The sequence below is a fragment of the Mus caroli genome, chromosome 4 (genome assembly GCF_900094665.2).
Source record: "Mus caroli chromosome 4, CAROLI_EIJ_v1.1, whole genome shotgun sequence".
Lineage (NCBI taxonomy): Eukaryota > Metazoa > Chordata > Mammalia > Rodentia > Muridae > Mus > Mus caroli.
Window position 1 is genome coordinate 97,672,070 of NC_034573.1, and position 10,238 is coordinate 97,682,307.

The 10,238-nt window shown below is 42.7% G+C and overlaps 1 pseudogene; it reads left to right on the top strand.

Moving 5' to 3' along the window:
* The first annotated feature begins 3,650 nt into the window (after positions 1-3,650).
* LOC110293378 lies at positions 3,651-9,777 on the top strand (annotated as a pseudogene).
* The last annotated feature ends 461 nt before the right edge of the window (positions 9,778-10,238 follow it).

The following is a 10,238-nucleotide window of genomic DNA, read 5'->3' on the forward strand; positions in this document are numbered from 1 at the left end:
TTAGTCTGCTCTGCCCAATTAACGAGGCACACCCACACGCTCCATTCCCCTGCTCCGCTGCTGTGCTAGAGCAAATGTCAGAAGGTTAGGTGGCATCCTGTCTCCCTTATCTATATGGGTGTGATGTGGCCAGGGCACCCTCCACACCCCTTATCCAAACAGGCAGGCTAGCCCTAGTCACTGGGAATGCTTCAAAACACTAATTTAACATTTATCCCTAAGAAATCTGCAGGGGTAAATATAATAATCGAAGCTCATTAAACAGACCTATGAAAAGTTTTCTGTGTATTGCCTTAAACTGGAGGGTATGGCAGGATGAAACAGAATAGACATAGAATGCAAGAATGGCCTTTGAGCTATGTTTTCATGGGTGGAGAGGGGTGACCTGGACTGTAGAGATAACATTTTAAAGTTATTTGGTTGGTTAAAATAATTCCTGAGCTTGATGATGATGATGACGATGATGATGATGATTTTGGCAAATGAGAGGGTGTAAATTTCCATCTTATCAGTTGAAAAGATAACAGGAGCTAAAGGAGAAAAGTCTTTGATCATCTCCGGAACACTCGCCATGGGAAATACCAGATATGTGATAATGCCCATATCCACTCTGAGTGGGTAAATAGAGAAATGACGGCCGGTCAACGGCGACATATTTGCCTTTCTTCAGGCCTTCTGCCATTTGAGCCCAGCTCTGTGCTGCAGGAGAGGGAACCCTAAGGCAACACCTGACAGCTGTGAATTTTGGGCATACATTTGTTAATGCAGATACAGACAACATCGGATAACAGAAGAAGAAAGGGGAATAAGGTCTAGGCATTTATTACTTTGTCCTAGGCTGCTGGGCTGTGAGCTGACTAAATGCCTTCCACTGAGCACATTCTTCCATGAGTCCTATCTGTCAGGTTCCAAGCAGAGCTCCTCGCTCCTCAGGAACAACTGCCTGCCAGCCTTGTGAGCTGGGCAGGTCTTGGATCCCTGATAGCATGTCTGCCCCTATCCTACATGACCCCATGTCGGCTTGCCTTTCACTTGCTCACAACTTTGTAGAAGTTTGTTCATCCATTTTCTAGTATATCACCAGGACCCCATTATCAGACTTCCCAATGGTTCCTGAATGATCAGGCAGGGTGAATGGAAGCTCCAGATTAATGTCATGAGCTTAGTAACTGGCTGAGTTTGTTTTTACGTCTGGGTCTTGTGAGAGTGGCTTCCATGTTGGCTTGGAGACTCAGTGTTGACAATGTAGTTGAGCTTAGTCTGAGATTTAAACAATGCAGTTCAAATCCTCACTGATCACTGGAATCCCAACCACCCCCCCAGCTTCCAATAATAACATGGAGACTTTTTGTTATTTATGAAAGCTTAGGCCTTATACCTTAGGCTTGTTCCCAGCTAGTTTGTATAATTTAATTAACCTGTCCTACTCTATTCCATGTTTGCCATGTGGCCTGTTACCTCTCACTATGTCCCGTTCATCTTATCTCCTCCAAGTCTTAATTCTTTCCAGAGTTCCTATCTCTGCCCGGATGTCCCAGCTTTCCTCTCCTGTCCTTCTATAGGCCATCATCTCTTTATTAAACCAATCAGACAGTGATGTATAAGAATGTTTACAAAATATGATGCAGGTGCTAAACAATTGGAATAACAATACCAAAGTCCAGCCTGTACTGGGTTCTCAGCCAGCCTGGAAATCAACATTTGAACAATACAAAGACAAACTTTACATGGTACTCAGGACGGTTATCCCAATTCACCCCAGCACAAGCTAGCCAGCTGACTACAGAAAACTAGATTTACTTCCACAGTCCTTTTGTTATTGTTTTGGAAGAAAGTCTTGGGTTGTGGTCCAAAATACCACTTATTTTTGTTCATCTTTGGCAACTGTGGTTAATACAAGATCATATTTATCTTAGAAGTACAAGTGACTGCCTAAAACTTGGAAAATTCTTTAGGTTTAAGCTGTCCAGATAATTTTTAAAATTACTTTTAATAACAATAGATAAAAGTTGTATATCTCTAATATACTGAGAAATTTACTTGACGAGTTATAATGACAATAATGACCTGTTGGTGGTGGTAGTTATGATGATGATGATGGTGACAGAGAGTAATATTCTCTGAATGTTATGTTAGTACATTTGGGCTACCAAAACAAATATATATATATATATATACATATACACACATGTGTGTGTGTTGTGTGTGTGCATAATGTTGGATATATATGTATATAGATATATATGTATTTATGTATGTATAGATAGATATGTGTATACACACACACATATTTATATGTTGTTGGCTAAACCACCATACACTGGCTGGTTTAAATAATATCAGCTTACCTTCTCATCATTGTAAAGGTTGGAAATTCTACATCATTTTGCTAGTAAGGTTAATTCTCTCTTCCCCCATCTGCAGATGGGTATCTCCTGGCTAAATCTTTATGTGACCCTTTCTTAGTGTATACCCCCCAAAGGAGGTATGGGATTGGCTGAAAGTTAAGGAACAGAATGGTAGGAAGAAAGGGAGGATTTTCTCTAGGATCTATTCTTTGGAAGACACTAATTTGTTCTGATTAGGGCTCCACTTCATGACTTAGTTACTTCCTTAGGCCTCACATCCAAATATATCTCCCCTGGGATTAGAGGTTTTATATATGAGCTCAAAGACAGCACAAAATTTCGACCTCTAACAAATATTATCTATATATCAAGGTTTATGTCAAACACTTTCATGTGTTATTTCATTTAGTGCCTATAAAATATATAAATCTGGAATTGCCCCATTTTTACAAATAAAAAAATATTAAAGTTAACAATTTGCCAAAGGCCACATAGCTAGTAAGCTTTCATGCTGGGATTCCCACCTACATGACTTTTAAAATGTCAATGTCATCTTTAATCACTGCAACACCTTTTATGGGTGGTGTGTCACACCTACCTTATACATGGAAGGCAAGTGTGAGCCAAGAGGTCAAGTAGTGTCACAAGGCCACATAGCCAATAGATGGAAGATGAAGAGCAGGGCTTTGAACTTTGGGTGCTGATGCAAAACACATCCTTAAATACAGTCAATCACATTTGGTGCATGCTGGTTTTAAAAAGGTCTTTCAGACTCGTTCGTACTTTACCAGTGGGAGTTATTACATCCATTTAAACATGAGAAGACTTGATTTCAAAAAGTTAATAGCTTGATGATTTCTGAATGCATACATAGATGTAGTGTTTAAAATTCTTATTTCCCACTGGGAAAAGATACTGCACTTAATAATGATTCATTCAGCCATAAGTCTATTTAGACAGCCTTGCATAAAATTGCTCATTTCTCAACATTAGCTTAGCATTTACTATATCAGAGGTTAAGAACATGTTCTATAAAAGGCAAATGGTAAATATTATAGGAATGTAGACTGTACAGATTTACCATTGTGTGCAAACCCAGCCATAAATCATATGGGAATGACCAGAAGTAGTGTTATCTCAATACAGTTTTTTGTTTAATGTTTATTTACAAAGCCATCAGTCTGTGGGTTGTCTCTCACCCAGCTCTTGTACTATGTGCCATAAAATCGTGTTGGGCTCTGGAAACAAGATGATCTCAAGAAATTCACAAATAAACTCACAGCAAACCAATTGCCAAGTAAGATGTGGTTGTCCTGGTATCATGAAGCCTCCACAGAGTCCAAAGGGGGTCATGGAAGAAAGACTAGGAATTTCTTCAAGTGTGAAAAGGTAAGACTAGAAAGGACTCCTGTGGAGGAGTCAAGATGCTGTGCTCTGAGGGGAGTATCAGGAGAGTTGGCCTGAGTTCAAAGCCTTTGAGGCAGTGAACGGTCCTAGAGGATGGGGGAGGAGCTCACAGCCCAAGCCTTCATTATTGATTAGCCTGCTTAGTCCCTTTATGGTATGAGGTGAGTAACATGATATTTCTAAGCATTTATTTTTTTTACTGAAAATATCAAGTCAATATTTCCTTCCTAGGGCTGTCGTGGAGCTCAAGCAACACAATAAACAAAAGTTTAGCATGACACCTGACATATAGTAAGGGCTTAATGAATGGTGGAAATGAAGATTTTTTTGCTTTAGAAAGCTTAATACATAGTCAAGATGGAGACAGAAAGAAGAGAGGTGGGCAGGATTGGAGGGCTCATTCAATGCCATCATGAAGGACAAAGACAAGATAAGATAAGACAAGACAAGACCACTCTAATGTGTGAAATGTCTAGACATGTCAGCAAAGGCCAGGAGGAGGCAAATACACACTTCAGAAGCCCATAGGAAATTTACTAGAAGATGAATTTGGAGCATCATTAGATGTAGTGAAGTAATCAAGGATGGAATATGACCAAGAGGGGTTCAGCCCAAAATGGACACTGGTAGGTACTCACCAGCTAATAACTGGTGAAGTGAAGGCAGTTATAATATTCCTGAGAATTCAATAGGAGGAAGGCAGAAAAGGAAGAGAGATGCTAGAAGAATATATAATGGTGGCTTTCCCTTCCCCCGTGACCTGGCAGAGATGAAATACCCAGGGAAAATGAATTCTCCAGAGGAGCGAGATGGTAAAATGACTGAAAGAAGCTCAAAGGGATTCATCTTCAATAGGAGGAGACTAGTGGCCTGGTCTAGGAGGGAAGATCAGGTGCTCATGCCAATACTAAAGTTTGTGATTTCTGAAAAAAAAATCACAGATACTAAATCACAAATACTAAAGTTTGCAAGCAGAGTTTTCAGGTATTTATCTGACAGCCTTGTTTCTCTTTGAACTTCAGTCAGTTTATGTACTAAGAAATGAAGGGGGAGAAGTCATGAAAATGACCAGAGCATTGTTCTAACAATGGGTTCAAATGAGCTTGGAGATTATGTATCCATACAGGCACCAAACAATCCAATCGTGTCATTTCCTTCAATGGTGCTCAGTAAAGAGAAAGTCAGGAGAGAGTTGTGCTGATACAAGGTGATGGGGGGGGGGAGAGAGAGAGAGAGAGAGAGAGAGAGAGAGAGAGAGAGAGAATACAGAGCGTGGAAGGAAGGGGTTATTGGCAACAAATGCCTAAAGTGATGGACCACAGAGCTCAGTGAGTGGTGGAGGAAAGGAAGCAGACATGGTGTGCTCAGTGGGGCAAGACTGAAGAGCCAGCAGGTCTTGACAAGATGAAAAGATGTGTGTGGCGGGTACAAGAAGAAAACTCAGCTGTAGGCCGTTGGGGTCCGGGAACTGCCTATCAGAATGTACAGTATCCATGTGAGACAGTAAGCTCCGTACAGTATCCATAAAATATTAAACCGGTGCTATGGAAGACACTCAAGGGAATGTGAAGTAAGAATAAATAAGGCAGTTTATATCTGTGTGCTAATTTACACACTTAAAAAGCCCTTTCATACATTACCACAGCCTATGGTGGGGTGGGGATAGGGCAGAAATTATATCAATTATTATCTTCATTTACTCAAGACAATGACAGCTTGAAGATGCTTAGAACATTTTCCAGTTTTATTAAACATAGACCTTTTCTCATACAGTAAAGTCTGGATACAGTTTTCTCTCCCTCTTCTCCTCCCAGTTCCTCCCCACCTCATCTCCCATTCAGATCCACTCCCTTTCTGACTCTCCTTAGAAAAGCACAAGCTTCCAGGAGATAGCAAGGAAACATAACAAAATAAAATATAATAAGAGAAAATGAAGACCATTATATCAAAGATGGACAAGCCTAGCCAACAGAAAAATAAAAGAAACTCAACAGAAGGTACAAGAATCAGAGGTCCACTCATTTACACACTCGAGAGTCCCATAAAAGTACTAAACTGAAAGCTATGGTATGTAGGCAGAGGACCAGGTGCAGATACATGCAGGCTGGTGATGGCTGCTTCAGTCTCTGTGAGTTCATTCGAGCTTTGCTCAGTTGTTTCAGAGGGCTTTGTTCTCACAGTGCCCCTCTGTCTACCCAAGTCCTTCTGGCTCCTTTGTCACAGGGTTCCCTGAATTCTGAGAAGGACATGGTGAAGACATCTTGATACTTAAAATCTTAAGGCTGGTGAGGTGATAGAAATCCCAACTGGGATAAACTTACTTGAGTCTGGCTCAAAGATGAAAGAAACTCCGTTATTTCCATTAGCTGAGACTTTCTCGTGTTTTCTAGATAATGATGTTCTAGATGGACTTGGTTTGGCAAAACAAAACATGTCAACAGCTGCTCCCTAGGAAAGATGAGAGATTTTTGGATCGTGGAGGTTCCTTACCCACAAGCAAAACATTCCTAACCTGTCCAGTCACACCTGGTAATTTCCCTCTGATGAGGTGTTCAGGTTCCCTGGCTCTCTCAGCAGCAGCAGCAGGCTCCTGGAAGCCCTGCTTTTCATCACCGATGTGGGCTGGATCCTCCCCTGAGTGCCCTAGGCCTCTTGGACTGGGTGAAGATGGATGGAGATCAGATCCAAGAGCTGTGGGGAGAGGAGGGTCCAGGAAGCAGACACAGAGCGAGCTAATTCATCCAAATGGCACAGCAGAGGTGGGACCAGGGGCCTCCTGAACAGGGCAAGTGGGAGAGATACCCTCCCAGTTCCCTCTCAGGTTTCTCCTTTCCTTCTTTTGCTGTGTGCTGGCCTATCCTGGTCCCAACCTGGGTGTCAAGTTCCACCACCTCCTGGTTGTATACTGGTTCCTGAACCAGATCCCATATCTTGGCCTATAAAAGTTATTAACTCCTTCGGCTCTCCCCTCTTTCTAGTTCAGCAGGAAATACTGCTCCAGGCGGGCCATCATGTTGCTTATGGAGTCGCCTGTATTCCTGATGCTGTTGTGACTTTGCCTTCATCACTTTCTCTAGAGTTCATTCTCTCATCTATGGGATCAGTGTGTCGGAGCTGCTTGTAATTGGCAAACAGGAACCTCTGTAAGCAGCAACTCAGGATCCCAGCAGTACCTCCCTAGTCTTCTGTGTTAAGGTCTCCAAGGTATGTCAAGATTCAGGAGGATTAACCTCATTCTCCGTGCCTGTAAAACAGTGGTCCTTAAACTATATTGTCAATAGCATCAACCTAATTACTTAAGGAGTTTATTGAAGTACAGATTGCTGGGTCTACACCCAGTTTCTGATGTGGTAGATCTCCAAGTCTGTTGGATGTTGTAATCCTGGGGCCAACCCTAGAACCAGTGTGGTGGTTCTTAATTGTTCAGAGCTGAATAGTGTTTACTTGAAACTGTGACAGCTGAATGACTAGTCAGATGACATAAATACATAGGCACCAGACTCTTTTTGTTAATTAGTTGTTATTGTGTGTGATTGTGTCAGTGTGTGTGTGTGTGGGGGGGAGACAGGCAGGGTACAGGGAGGCTACACTCCATGATGCATGTGAGAGGTGCAAGGACAACCTTGCAGAGATGATTCTCTTCTTCCATCTTCAGCTGGGTTCCAGGAACTGAACTCAGGTTCTAAAGCTATGAGGCAAGAGCCTTTACCCACCAGGCCCTCTTCATTCGTGAGGATCAGAGGAGTGTTTAAGAGGAAAACTTGTATATCGCTTTAAAAACATGGAGGAAATCAAAGTCAATAAGTGGAGAATGTTGTTGTTTTAAAATTTATATCTAGCTGGGATGGCGAGATAGAAAAGTTACGAGCTTTGTGGTCAGATGTAGCCCAAGTTCAATCCCAGTTCTGTAGTGCAGGGGCTTAATTGAAGTTGGACCAGTGATTAAACGCAACCTCACTTTATACACCAAATTCACTGCTTCTTTTTCTAACTTAGAGTAGGCAATCAAAATTATCTTTTGAGGGGACAGAGAGAAGGGTCAGTGGGTAAACACATGGCTGTGTGAGCATAGATAACTAAATTCAAATTCCCAGCACTTATGGATAAAGTCCAGTGGAGTCAAGAATGCCTGGAAGTCCAGCACCACGGTAGGGAGTCAGGGGATAGCTGAGCTCAAGAGTCAGCCAGTGGAGCTGAATAAGTGGGGCTCAGAGTTCAGTGAGAGAGACCTTGTCTAAAGGAAATAAGTGGAGAGGAAGAGAGGAGGACACCCCAGGTTCTCCTCTGGCCTCTATACATGCCCATGCACAGGCATGCACAACCACACACACAGGGCTTCATGAGGAACACACATATGTCACATATACGTGTGCACGTGTGCATGCACACACACACACACATACACACACACATACAGAGAGAGAAAAGGAGAGAGAGAGAGAGAGAGAGAGAGAGAGAGAGAGAGGCACTGGTTTTAGAAATAGGTATTATTTGAATGGGTTTACAATACCTAGCAATAAACAAATACACAGATGTAAGTAATGATTCCATTTCTGCTTTTCCAATGCACCTTGAGTAGCTAATAAGTGATTTCTAAATGAGCTTTGGAAGATGCCCACTTTAGGCAGGATGACTGAACTCTCAAAACTATCATGACCTTGATGTGATAAGAGACACAGCTGGCTTCTCTTTCCATAATCTTGCTTACAAAGCTCATCCCTTGTTAGTACCGAGGGAGGGGGAAGCTTATCTGGATGGTGGAAAAACTATTGGTTTCTACTCTTTTGGGTGATTTGCTCTCTCCCTCAAGACCCTTCAGTCCTTATGGCTGCTGCTGCCCTCCCCTCTCTCAGATGATGAAATGAAAGACTGCATTCTCAGTGAACCCGGGGTTCCCACCGGAGCCCGGGAAGGAACCTGTCAGCAAGCCCTGTGGTTTAGTGGTTTGGTTTGTCTTTGCACTGTTGGTCATCAGGGCGCGACTTGTTCCTTCTCCTGTTTTGTGAGTCATTCAGATGCCACTGCAGAAATCTGTGACCATGTTATTATAGCTTTATTCATTATGTCCCAGGAAGAACCACCGAGGCCATTTTGAAGAAGAGCACTGCAGATCTTTTAGGTTTCTCAGAGCTTCTGTCTACCCTCACTTGTGCAGAGTGAATTTCTGCATTCCTAAGTGTAGGCTAACATACTTATTAACACATAAAGCACAGCTACCCTTTCCATTTAGTGTGGCTTAGCTGGGAGGAGCCTGACTTTGAATTCATTCTTCAACTCTTTGTGTTTTGTGCCTTTCGTCTCTACCGAGGGGATCATGCCACAGTATTTAAGAATGGATGTGCTGGACAAAAGGGATTGTGGGAGAAAGGCTTCTTCCTTTCCTCTGGCGGCAGCCATCAGGTGAGCCAAGACGAGTGCATACAAATACATCCAGGAGCTATGGAGGAAGAAGCAGTCCGACATGATGCGCTTTCTTCTGAGGGTCCGCTGCTGGCAATACCGCCAGCTCTCTGCGCTGCACAGGGCTCCCCGCCCTGGCCCGAAGACTGGGGTACAAGGCTAAGCAAAGCTATGTCATTTACAGGCTTCGTGTCCGCCGTGGTGGCCGTAAACGCCCAGTTCCTAAGGGTACAACTTACGGCAAGCCTGTCCACCATGGTGTTAACCAGCTGAAATTTTCCCGAAGCCTTCAGTCTGTTGCTGAGGAGAGAGCTGGGCACCATTGTGGGGCTTTAAGAGTCCTGAATTTCTACTGGGTTGGCGAAGATTCCACATATAAAATTTTTGAGGTTATCCTCATTGATCCGTTCCATAAAGCTATCAGAAGAAATCCTGACACCCAGTGGATCACCAAACCAGTCCACAAACACAGAGAGATGCGTGGGCTGACATCTGCTGGCGGAAAGAGCTGTGTGGCCTTGGAAAGGGCCACAAGTTCCACCACACTATTGGTGGTTCCCGCCGTGCAGCCTGGAGAAGGTGCAATACTCTCCAGCTCCACCGTTACTGCGAATACACGTGATATTTGTAAAATTCATATCCAATAAACAATTTAGGACAGTCATTTCTGCTTAAAGGTGTTATTTGTTAAAACTAGTCTACAGATTGTCATGAGTGTTTTGTGAAAATGTAGAAGTTAAAGTGCAATAATTGAAAACTGCAGGTGATGGCATATCTTGTTTCTGATGTACTTTGCATTATCTGCTTATGAGATTAAGTGTATATAGTGTTTGTGCCAAGTGGTGTCCTGTGTGTAAGACCCTGTAAAAGGTAAAAAGTCCTGAAACTGACCCTGGATGTGTTGGTGCATGAGATAGAATTGACAGCTTGATGATGGCATCTTCTGGTTCAGTGAAGTGGCTGCTTGGGAATTTGATGAGTACAGACTTTAGAGTTGGATTTTGCTTAGAAATGTGTAGGAAGAGAGGGTTTCAAAACCTGTTTTGTGCATAGAAAACTAAGATTAACTAGAACCCACATTCT